Genomic DNA, 12,580 nt, shown 5'->3' with positions numbered 1-12,580 from the left:
ATATGAACAAAGCACAAGTACATGAAGTTTATTTCCGCTCTCCCCAAGCAAAGGTTACATTCGGCCTCGTTCGAATTTATACCTACTCGGCCCACGGCCTAAATTAAATGAAGGCTACATTCGACCTTGTTCGAATTTACACCTACTCGGCACATGACCTCAACTAAACGAAGGTTACATTCGACCTCGTTTGAATTTACACCTACTCGGCCCACGACCTCAACTAAATGAAGGTTACATTCGACCTCGTTTGAACTTACACCTGCTCAGCCCACGACCTCACCTAAATGAAGGTTACATTCGACCTCGTTTGAATATACACCTACTCGGCCCACAGCCTCAACTAAATAAAGGTTACATTCGACCTCGTTCGAATTTACACCTACTCGGCCCACGACCTCAACTAAATCAAGGTTACATTCGACCTCGTTCGAATTTACACCTACGTGGCCCATAGCCTCAACTAATTAAAGATTACATTCGACCTCGTTCGAATTAACACCTACTTGGCCCACGGCCTCAACTAAATAAAGGTTTCATTCAACCTCGTTCGAATTAACACTTAATCGGCCCACGAACTTAACTAAATGAAAGTTACATTTGACCTCATTCGAATTAACACCTAATCGGCCCACGGCCTTAACTAAATATGTGACATGTTCGACCTCGAACCAACACCTACTTGCCCTCGGCCGCAATCAAACCTAGGCTTCGTTTCAACCTCGTTCAATCTACTCAAAAAAATTTATTATGACAAAGTCAACCAAGCAACAAAATAAAAAAAGTGCACAAACCCGAACAAAGAAAAGGAATCAGGTACGAATAACAAAACTAACACTTCATACTTAGAATATTTTTTACAAAGGCTCGAATACACGCCTACAAAAAGTACACACAAGTCTGCGGCTAAACATAAAAGAAGAACAACTAATCACTGCCTGGACCAGCAGCACCACCAGCTTGATAGCCCAGATCATCTCCACCTACCTCCTTGCTATCGCCATCGCTAGTGGGATATTCATCATCGTACCAGGCAACCTGTTTAATCCGATCCATGCTCACATCCTCCTCATCGTCGTCGGCTTTCGGTGTAGCGGGATCATAGCCGCAAGCAAACTGAGCTTTACGCTCCTTAGCACGAGCATCCTCGAAGTCAGGTTCTGAAATAGTCCCCTCCCCCATCAAATCCCTGAATATATCTAGCTAGGCCTCGGCATGAATCGATTCCTTGTACAAATCCCGTGGAACATCAGGAAAAGCAGAAGTGCGGGAAGAGGACGGCTGAGCCAACAACTGCGCCTTCTCGGCCTCGAGAACAGCAACTTGATCACTAAGGCTCGAAGCCTCTTTCTCCAGCTCCCCTATCCACTCATCAAGCCACTCCTCTCTGAGCCTGGCTATCTCCAAAACACTCTCCAGCTCAGAACGAAGAATGCAGATCATGATTGTAAAATCCTCTGCTTTCCTTATAGCCGACAACTGAGCCAACTCTACCTTCTCTAAGCCCGCTGCCTTATCAGCAGCCTTGCCACTCAAAGCGTCTACTCTGAGTTGACACTCCTCGAGCTCGGCGCGCAACGAAACCACGTGGGCTTGAAAATTGGCACATTGGGCCTCAACCCCCGTGCTCACCTCAAGTTCTTCTTCTTTGTCCCTCAACGCCCCCTCGAGGACGCTACATTTTCTAATGACCCTCACCAACTCGTCATCCTTCTCCTTCAGTTCGTCAATGAGAGCCCAAAAATTGTCGCCCTCGCCGAACCACCTGCAAATCTCATGGTGCTTATCATGGTATTCACGATATTTCCGCTCTATCTTCTAAAAAATGGCATTACGCCTCTCCTCCCATCAGGCACTCTCGATCTCCAAAATCACGGTCTGAAAGAAAGACAGAAAATGAGGAGTAAGGACGAGACTTTGAACTCAACGTAAAAAAAAACTGAGAGAGATCAAAATGCTTATCCTAAGAGTGAGGCCGACTATACTCCTTGATAAAGTGGCGTCCTTTAGCTTCTCGAGGGTTTTACCCTCCACATCGGTACAGAGGGGACCAAGAGAAGGGATCACGTCCTCTGTATTAACCAGCAAATCCCGGTCCAAGGGGATCGCAATAGTCTGTGTGGTCCCCTCCAATCTCACCTCAAGTCGGGTAAGTCCTTCCCCCATCATCCTTACTTCCTCGTCATCCATATTGGAGCCCGTCTCGTAACCTTCTTCGGCTATGCATTTTCCTTTTATGTCGACCATGGAAGAAGGATCCTCGGCTGGTAGCGAGATCGATGCCTCATCCTGCAGTAAGATGTCAGGGATTCTCGCTAACGGCCCTTCAAAATCCATCATGGCATCAGGGAGGGATGTGCCGTCCTCGATTCCCGACGACAGCGGAATCGTGGGCGGTAACTCGGTGTCATCTCCAAGCTCTATGGTCACCGTTACTCGGATGACGAAATTCTCCATCACCGTATCCCCGCACGGACAACTCCTTCGCCGACATCTAGAGATTGCCTCTTACACGGAAGCAAGTTATCACCATTCGGTGACAATTCCTCCTCATCATCCTCATCTACTAGATAATGCAGAGGGGAAGTCGAGAGTCCTGCTACAGGCATAGTCGATGACCTAGCATACCTCACCATGGCAGAAGGAACAAAAGTTGCTTTCCTTTTGCGGAACACTAGAGCAGGAGCTCTCGGCCTTCTCGAAGATCCTCGGACTGAAAACGAAAAATTAAAAGTCTGCCACTTCCTATATAAAACCGTAATGAGCAGGCGACCATGAGGTCAAAATGGTATGGATTAAAGATAATAAGTTTAAAGATAGATACATATAGACGAACTCATCGATCATTGAAGGCGCAGGCCTAAATTTCTTGATAAAAGCTGGCCATTCACGATCCCCCACTGTGTGAGACAAGACCTGGCTGACCTAGTTATGAATGTCCCCGACCAAAGGAGGGGACAAAGTCTCGGCTGCGCAAAGAAGGGACGGAATGTTAGACTACGACTAAAACAGGTAAAACAAATACGAGGCAAAAAGATACTTACTGGCATAATTCCAAGCCTCGGGGAATCCGCTCGCGTTGACCATCACGTCCTCGGTTTTGACGAAGAAGTAGTTGAGCCAGAACTGATGATTTGCCTTATCGTCCATCTTCACCACCAAACTTTTACTTCCTCGGTGGTGAAGGTGCAGCATCGTCCCCTTATAGAAATTAGGGGCGAAGAGATGCATCATGTGGCAAAGTGAGACCCCACGGCCAGCCAATTCCGCATATTTCCTCAACATAGGGATACGCTTGTAGATGTAAAGTTAGAGTTGGGCCGGGCAGATGCCGTAGTAGCGGCAAAATTCCTCCGCCAATGGGAGAATAGGAAAGGAATAACCTACATAGAACGGATACGCATAGAACGTGCAATATCCTGGGCGATGTATCTGTACCACATCACGCCCTGCCGGAATCAGATCGATGTGAGCCAAAATTTTGAACTTTGCCCTAAACTCAACGAGGCCGACCTCGTTCATCATCGACTCCGAGGCCTCTGGATCGCCTTCAGGCAACTTTGAAAAGTCAGATCTAGTCTTTTCACTGCGAGTAATTATTTTCTCCATCGTAGGAAACCTCTCATATTAAAGGGCAACAGAAACATTGTCGCCGTGAAGAGGCATACGTACCTCCAAGGGTAGGGTCAGCCGCCGTACCAGAATCAGAAGGTATGTTAACCATATTTTCGAGAAAAGATGTTTTAAGCACAGAAGTGTTGAAAAGCAGTGAGAATCACTAAAACCACTAAAGAGTTTCAAACAATGGAGGAAGAAGAAGATGCAAAGTTTTATGGGTATAAGAAGTTTCGTAAAATGTTAATACGTTACCCACACACCCCTATTTATATAGATGCAGGCATCAAAACCAAGAAATTAACCATCATTGCGTGACACTATAACTGAAGCGACATGCTCTATCAGGAGGCGCACGCAAAACGAAGCAGTGTCTCTGGAAATTGCGCCATAATGACGTCAGCCGCCATGATGTCACCTTGATTCATGGGATTTATGATCCCATAACTTACGATTCACTATGGGACACGCCGCTTACTCATCCCTAATCACTATGGCTAATCCATCTTATCTAAAAACTTCGGTCACGTTATACAGAGTTCGCTCATCAAGGCCTTCTGGCATCGGCCTTAATAAGCGGAGGGACTAATTGTATAGGACAAAATCTGTCCCTAGGAAATTTAACGTAATATGGCATTAAGGAAAGAGTCGGTCGAGTTCGCCTAAGATGTAACGAAGTCATTGGCCGAGGTGCCGACATGAGCCGTAATCGAGATGGCAACAAGAGTCGTAGTCGACAAGGGTCGAGGTCGAGAGTGACTATTGATGATAAGACTTGTAACGACTACTTTGTTAGGATAGGATATTAATTTGTCAGGATAGTGAATATTCCCTACATTTGTATTATTAGAGTTTCCTAGGAAAAAGGCCCCATATATATAGAAAGAGGAGACACTGGTAAGGGCATGCAATATTAATTTTGATAAGAACACTTTTGAGAAGAAGACTTTCTCTCTTGCAAAAATACAAAGACTACCTTTTGATAAAGATTCTTGTTCATATTATTCCACCTTTCCACCAGATCCGAGGATTGTTCATACGAATCTTGGACCTATCTGTCATTCATCTTTGTTAGGAGAAATATTCGTTCAACCCACTCATTATTGGGTTAATCTTTCTCCTTATTTACTTCAATGTCATTTATTGCCATTTACTGTTAGTTATCTTTACATCAATATTCATGCTTTAAAATATTATTTGCACTTATTGTCATAAACCATTTACGGGATTTGTCCCATCTACTGTATGTTTTCGGGATTAGTGTCTAGAGTTGTTATCCTTTAATATATTTAATCCATTATTACATAAACTTAATAGTTTAATCGGAAGTTACACTTTTTGGTCAAACAGTCCTTTCATTTTGAATTCGCGTATTATGCTAATGTAGTAATATTTTCGGTATTTGGACGATTGTTGTATTATTATACATATAATTTTTCTCATTAATTAAATTTTTTTCTTCCTTCATATAAATAAATATTTAAACCATAATGTGTCATTATTAACGTAGAACGCTGTGATGACCCAAAAAATTATCTTATGTTTTAGAACTCGAATATATGCACTCTTGAGCCTTAAAATTTTTATTTTTACCCTCCTCAATTTGCGTGCACAGTCCGGGCGTATTTCCGGAAAACTTTTATGTTGAAAATTGATGAAAATAAGAATGTTTGCTTAAAAGTTAATTTTAGTTGACTTTGGTCAACATTTCTAGTAAAAGGGCCTAGATCCGTATTTTGACGGTCTCGGTGGGTCTGTATCGAATTATGGGACCTGGGCGTATGCCTGAAATCAAATTCGGAGGTCCCCAGCTCGAGTTATGAATTTTTGATGAAAATTAAAAGTCTGAAAATTTATTATTTTTAAGAATTGATTGATGTTTGGCATTGTTAGTATCGGGTCCGTATTTTGGTTCTGATGCCTGGTACATGTTCATTATAGTATTTAAGACTTGTTTGTAAAATTTGGTGAGAAGCAGAGTTGATTTGATGTGATTCGGACGTTCAGTGGAGAAGATAGGAATTTTAAAGCTTACTTGAAAATTACATTCGATTTGGTGCTAAATTCGTAGTTCTAGGTGTTATTTTGGTGATTTGATCATGCGAACAAGTTCGTATGATAGTTTTAGGCTTGTGTGCACTTTTGGTTTGGAGCCCCGAGGGCTCGGGTGAGTTCCGTATAGGCCACAGGATGTTTTGGATTTGGAAAAATCTGGTTTTCTGCAGATTTTGGTTTTCTGGCATGTCCTTCTTCGCGTTCGCGAAGGTACTCTCGCGAACACGAAGAGTAAAATGGTGAGGCTGAAATTTCTTCTTCGCGAACACGAAGGCCTGGTCGTGAACGCGAAGGCCTGGTCGCGAACGTGAAGTGATGGGGGATTTACCCTTCGCAAACGCGACCGGCTCATCGCGAATGCGAAGCACTTGGGGACCTGGGGGAGGGTTGGTCATTCCTTCATCGCGAACGCGAAGGCCAGGGGGAGTAACCATCGCAAACGCGAGTAAGGTCTCGTGAACGCGAAGTCTTGACAGCCGATACTCTTCGCGAACGCGACAGTGGCCTCGCGAACGCGATGCACGCTGTCGCCCAGTGCATAAAACAGAATCAAAACGGGACTTAAGTCATTTCTTCAACATTTTCAAGAACCAAATGGTTAGAGGCGATTTTCAACAGTTATTTTCTTCCCCAAAGTGTTGATAAGTGATTCTAAACCATTTTCTTTCAATTACCCATTTCATTTCATAAATTTTCAACCTAAATTCTAGAGTTTTCATGGTAGAATTAGGGGTTTGGGTAGAAACTAGGGATTTCAGAAATTTGGGGATTTAGACCTCAATTTGAGGTCGAATTCCAAAACCTATTATATATCTGGGCTCGGGGGTGAATGGGTAAATGGATTTTGGTCCAAACCTCGGGTTTTGACCAAGCAGGCCTGGGGTCGATTTTTGACTTTCTAGAGGAAAATTTGGAAAATTTAACTTATGCAATATACATGATTCCTTTAGCAATATTTGATATTATCGAGTCAGTTTTGAATAGATACGACTGATTTGGAGGTGAATTCTAGTGGAAAAGCTGTGATTGAGAATTAAGTGGCCTTCGGAGCAAGGTAAGTGTTGTGTCTAACCCTGACTTGAGGGAATTAGGAACCTCAGATTATTTGCTATGTGAAATTCATGTGAGCGGCGTATATGTGAGGTGACGAGTACTTATGCCTCGCCAATTTACCTATTTTCCCTGTTTTCTCCCATTTTTTATATCGTCTCTTTCCTATGCCTAATTGTTACGTGTTTAGACTAGTGTTGTTAAACTGATCGTTCTTATCATGATTACGGATTCTCTGGTGATAGTTGAGTATTTATTTCAAAGTTGAGATTGATATTGTGGAACCAAATGTTGAAGTAAAGCTTGTACTTGTTATTCTATCTCCCTTTTGTTATTTATGCATTGCATTATGGTAAGGGAGAGTGTTAATGCACGAAGGGTGATGTCGTGCCATATTGTGAGTGTTAATGCACGAAGGGTGATGCCGTGCCATATTGTGAGTGTTAATGCACGAAGGGTGATGCCGTATTGTGAGTGTTAATGCACGAAGGGTGATGTCGTACCATGAGATGAGAGTTAATGTACGAATGGTGATGCCGTGTCGTTTCTATTGTTTAATGGTGAGATTGAGAGTAAAAGCACGAAGGGTGATGTCGTACACTTTTCATAGACCTTGAAGTCCCCATATATTTTTTCTGTTCTACTGTTTCTTTCATTCAGATAGTTGTATTTCTTTCAGACTATTACCTGTAGTGAATTCTAGAATGCTCGTGAATTATGACTTCAGATCCGGGTGGTAGTAGTTAATAAAATTTTGATATTATTCCGCACTCACTATATTTCATCTTAGCTAATTTGCTGTTAATCACTGAATGTAATAAGGATTGGTTTAATGATTCTCTAACAGTGGCTTGCCTAGCAAGTGAAATGTTAGGCGTCATCACGGTCCCGACGGTGGGAATTCTGTGTCGTGACAAGTTGGTATCAAAGCACTAGGTTTCCTAGGTCTCACAATTCACGAGCAAGCTTAGTAGAGTCTGGAGGATCGGTACGAAGACGTCTGTGCTTAACTTCCAGAGGCTATGAAGTTTAGGAACAAATTTCACTTCTATTCTCCTCTGTCGTGCGATGTTGTTTTCTCAATACTGATTGAACTTTTCTACTCTTATTCTCTCACAGATGGCGAGAACACGTACCGCTTCTTCAACTGAGCAGCAGCCAGAGCCTCCAGTGGCAGCTCTTATGCGGGGCAGGGGTTGAGGCCGAGGCCGTGCCAGAGGCCGAGGTAGGGGAAGGCTCAGCCTAGAGCCCGAGCAGCAGCCCCAGCAGTGGAGCCTCTGATAGAGCTTGACGAGGAGGTTCCAGCCCACACTGTTCCTGCCGGACCAGTTCAGGTTCCAGAGGGGTTCACTGCCACCCCAGTACTTCAGGACACTTTGGTCTGTTTTATGGGTCTTATGGAGAGTGTGGCCCAGACTGGCGCATTTCCCATGGCACCAGCCGTCTCTCAGGTTGGAGGAGGGGCCCGGACTCCCACTACTCCCGCTCTGGAGTAGATAGCTCCCCAGTATCAGGCTCCAGCAGCTCATCCAGTCGGAGTAGTTCAACCGGTTGTTGCACCACAGACCGGTGATGGATTAGCTATGTCTTCTGAGGCTTTGTGGAGATTGGACAGGTTTACCAAGCTCTTCCCAGTTCACTTCAGTGGTTCTCCTTCAGAGGATCCCTAGGAGTATCCCGATAGCTGTCACGAGGTTCTACGGAACATCGGTAAAGTGGAGACCAATGGGGTCGATTTTGCTACATTCCAGATGACTGATTCTGCCAAGAAATGGTGGAGAGATTATTTGTTGACCATACCAGCCGGGTCGCCTACTCTTACTTGGGACCAGTTCTCTCAGCTCTTCATAGAGAAGTTTATACCTATCACATTGAGAGAGGAGCATCTCCATTAGTTTAGGCATCTCCAGCAGGGCAGTATGACTGTTACTCAGTATGAGACTCGTTTTGTAGACTTGGCCCGCCATGCTATTCTTCTGCTTCCCACCGAGAGAGAGAGAGAGAGAGGGTGAGGAGGTTTATTGATGGACTTGCTCAGCCTATCAGATTGCATATGCTAAGGAGACTGGGAGTGAAATTTCTTTTTAGGCGGCTGTTAATGTTTCCAGACGAGTCGAGATGGTTCTTGCTCAGGGAGGTCAGGGGTCTGACAAGAGACCTCGTTACTCCGGTGAGTTCAACAATGCCTCATCTAGAGGCAGGGGTACTTTTGGTAGAGGCCATCCTCCCAGGCTATTTCATTCAGCACTCCAGGCATCCCACGGTGCCTCAGGTGGTCGTGGTCCTCTTATGCCTTATTCCGACCAACTAGCTTATAGTGCACCACCAACTCCTATTAGTACACCTCCACTCCAGAGTTATCAGGGTGGTTACTCAGGTCGACAGGGTCAGTTTCAGGGTCAGTAGTCACAGCAGCCAAGGCTATGTTATACTTGTGGTGATCCGAGGCACATTGCTAGATTTTGCCCTCGGGCAACAGAAAGCTCACTATATCAGAATTTTCGTGCCATGGTTCCGACACCAGTTGCTGCACCACCTGCTCAGCCAGCCAGAGGTAGGGGTCAGGCAGCCAGAGCTAGAGGCCAAACTGTTAAGGGTGGAGGTCATGCCGTTAGAGGTAGAGACTAGCCAGTTAGAGGCCGTCCCAGGGACGTAGTTCAGAGTGGTGGGGCCCAGCCCCGGTGTTATGATTTTCCAGCCAGGCCTGAGGCTGAGTCATCTGACGTTGTTATCACAGGTACTGTTTGCAGTAGAGATGCTTCCGTTCTATTTGATCCGGGATCTACTTACTCCTATATGTCATCCTGTTTTGCTTCATATTTAGTTGTGCCCCATGATTCTTTGAGTGCTCCTGTGTATGTGTCCATGCCAGTGGGGGATGCTATTATTGTAGACCGTGTTTATCGTTCGTGTGTGGTCACTATTGGGAGTCTTGAGACTCGTGTAGATCTTTTACTTCTCGATATGGTTTATTTTGATGTCATACTGGGTATGGATTAGCTGTTATCCTATCATGCTATATTAGATTGTCACGCCAAGACGATGACCTTAGCCTTGCAGGGGTTGCCTTGATTAGAGTGGAAAGGGACTCTTGGCCATTCTACCAGCAGGGTTATCTCTTATGTGAAGGCTCGACATATGGTCGAGAAGGGGTGTCTAGCTTACTTGGCTTATGTCCGCGATTCTAGTGCGGAGGTTCCTTCCATGGAGTCAGTGCTGGTTATTTGTGAGTTTCCAGAGGTGTTTCTTGCAGATCTGTCGGGGATGCCACCCGATAGGGATATTGATTTCTGCATTGATTTGGCTCTGGGCACTCAACCCATTTCCATTCTGCCATACCGCATGGCCCCGCCAGAGTTGAAAGAATTGAAGAAACAGTTGTAAGATTTGATTGACAAGGGCTTCATTAGGCCTAGTGTCTCACCCTGAGGTGCACCTATGTTGTTTGTGAAAAAGAAAGATGGATCGATGAGGATGTGTATAGATTATCGGTAGTTGAACAAAATCACCATCAAGAACAAGTACCCATTGCCGATGATTGATGATTTATTTGATCAGTTTCAGGGTGCCCAGGTGTTTTCGAAGATTAATCTGAGATCTGGCTACCATCAGTTGAGGATTAGGGCATCCGATGTCCCTAAGACAGCTTTTTGGACTCGGTATGGGTATTATGAGTTTCTAGTTATGTTATTTGGGTTGACAAATACCCCAGCAGCATTCATGGATTTGATGAACTGGGTGTTCAAGCCCTACTTGCTTTCCTTTGTGATCGTGTTTATTGATGATATCTTGGTCTACTCCCACAGCCGAGAGGAGCATGAGCAGCACCTTCGGATCGTTCTTCAGACTCTGAGAGACAGCCAGTTATATGCTAAGTTCTCAAAATGCAAGTTTTGGTTGAGTTCAGTTGCTTTCTTAGGTCACGTTGTATCAGTAGATGGTCTTCAGGTGGATCCTAGGAAGATTGAGGCAGTTCAGAACTGGCCTAGACCCACATCAGCTATAGAGATCCGTAGTTTCCTGGGTTTGGCGGGCTACTACCGTTAATTTGTGGAGGAGTTTTCATCCATAGCAGCCCCGTTGACCAGGTTAACCCAGAAGGGTGCCCCGTTCAGGTGGTCAAATGAGTGTGAGGCGAGCTTCCAGAAGCTCAAGACAGCTTTAACTTCGGCACCCGTATTGGTGTTACTCACAGGTTCAGGATCTTATACAGCATATTGTGACGTATCTCGTATTGGTCTGGGTGCGGTATTGATGCAGGGTGGCAAGGTTATTGCATATGCTTCACGGCAACTGAAGGTTCACGAGAAGAATTACCATGTTCATGATTTAGAGCTGGCAGCCATTGTTCACGCGCTGAAGATTTGGAGGCACTATCTTTACGGCGTGCCATGTGAGGTTTTCACGGATCATCGGAGCTTGCAGTATTTGTTCAAGAAGAAGGAACTCAATTTGAGGCATAGGAGGTGGTTGGAGCTATTGAAAGACTATGATATCACCATATTGTATCATCCCGGAAAGGCCAATGTGGTGGCTGATGCTTTGAGTAGAAATTTAGCTAGTATGGGTAGCCTTGCTTATATTCCAGTTAGTGAGAGTTCGCCAACCAGTTCGTGGGGTTGGATGTTTCTGAGCCCGGCCATGTTCTAGCTTTTACAGCTGCTCGGTCTTCTTTGTTTGAGCACATCAAAGATCAGCAGGATGACGATCCTCATTTACTTTTCCTTAGAGACACAATGCGGCATGGTGGTTCCAAGCATGTTACTGTTGGAGATGATAGAGTTTTGAGGATGCAGAGTCCTATTTGTGTGCCTAATGTGGATGGACTTCGTGAGTTGGTTCTTGAGGAGGCCCACAGTTCCTGGTATTCTATTCATTCGAGTGTCGCCAAGATGTATCAAGATTGCGGCAACATTATTGGTGGAGGAGGATGAAGAAAGACATAGTTGCATATGTAGCTCGATGTCTAAATTGCCTGCAAGTAAAGTACGAGCATCAGATACCTGGTGGTTTGCTTCAGAAGATAGAGATTCCTGAGTGGAAGTGGGAGCGTATCACTATGGATTTTGTTGTTGGACTCCCACGAACTCAGAGGAAGTTCGATGCAGATTGGGTCATTGTGGACAGGCTGACCAAGTCAGCGCACTTCATTCCTGTGGAAGTTACCTATTCTTCGGAGCGGTTGGCAGAGATTTACATTTGTGAGATCGTCCGTCTTCACGGTGTGCCCGTATATATCATTTCTGATCGAGGTACGCAGTTCACCTCGCACTTCTGGAGGGCAGTACAGCGTGAGTTGGGTACGCAGGTTGAGTTGAGCATAACATTTCATCCTCAGACGGACGGGCAGTCCGAGCGCACTATTCAGATCTTGGAGGATATGCTCCGCGCATGTGTTATAGACTTCGAAGGATTGTGGGATCAGTTCTTACCCCTTGTAGAGTTCGCCTACAACAACACTTACCAGTCAAGCATTCAGATGGCTCCCTATGAGGCATTATATGGTAGGCGGTGCCGGTCGCCAATTGGGTGGTTCAAGCCGGGGGAGTCTCGGTTGTTTGGCACAGACTTAGTACAGGATGCCTTAGATAAGGTCAAGATTATTCAGGATCGACTTCGCACAGCTCAGTCTAGGCAGAAGAGTTATGCCAACCGCAAGGTTCGTGATGTTGCATTCATAGTGGGAGAGGTGACTTATAGGCTTGCGTTGCCACCTAGTTTATCAGAAGTTCATTCGGTGTTCCATGTGTCCATGCTTCGAAAGTATCACGGCGATCCGTCCCATGTGTTAGATTTCAGCTCTGTCCAGTTGGACAAGGATTTGACTTACGAGGAGGAGCCGGTGGCTATTCTAGCCCGG

This window comes from Nicotiana tabacum, chromosome 17 (assembly GCF_000715075.1).
Source record: "Nicotiana tabacum cultivar K326 chromosome 17, ASM71507v2, whole genome shotgun sequence".
NCBI classification, from domain to species: Eukaryota; Viridiplantae; Streptophyta; class Magnoliopsida; order Solanales; family Solanaceae; genus Nicotiana; species Nicotiana tabacum.
Note: the sequence above shows the minus strand (reverse complement) of the source record.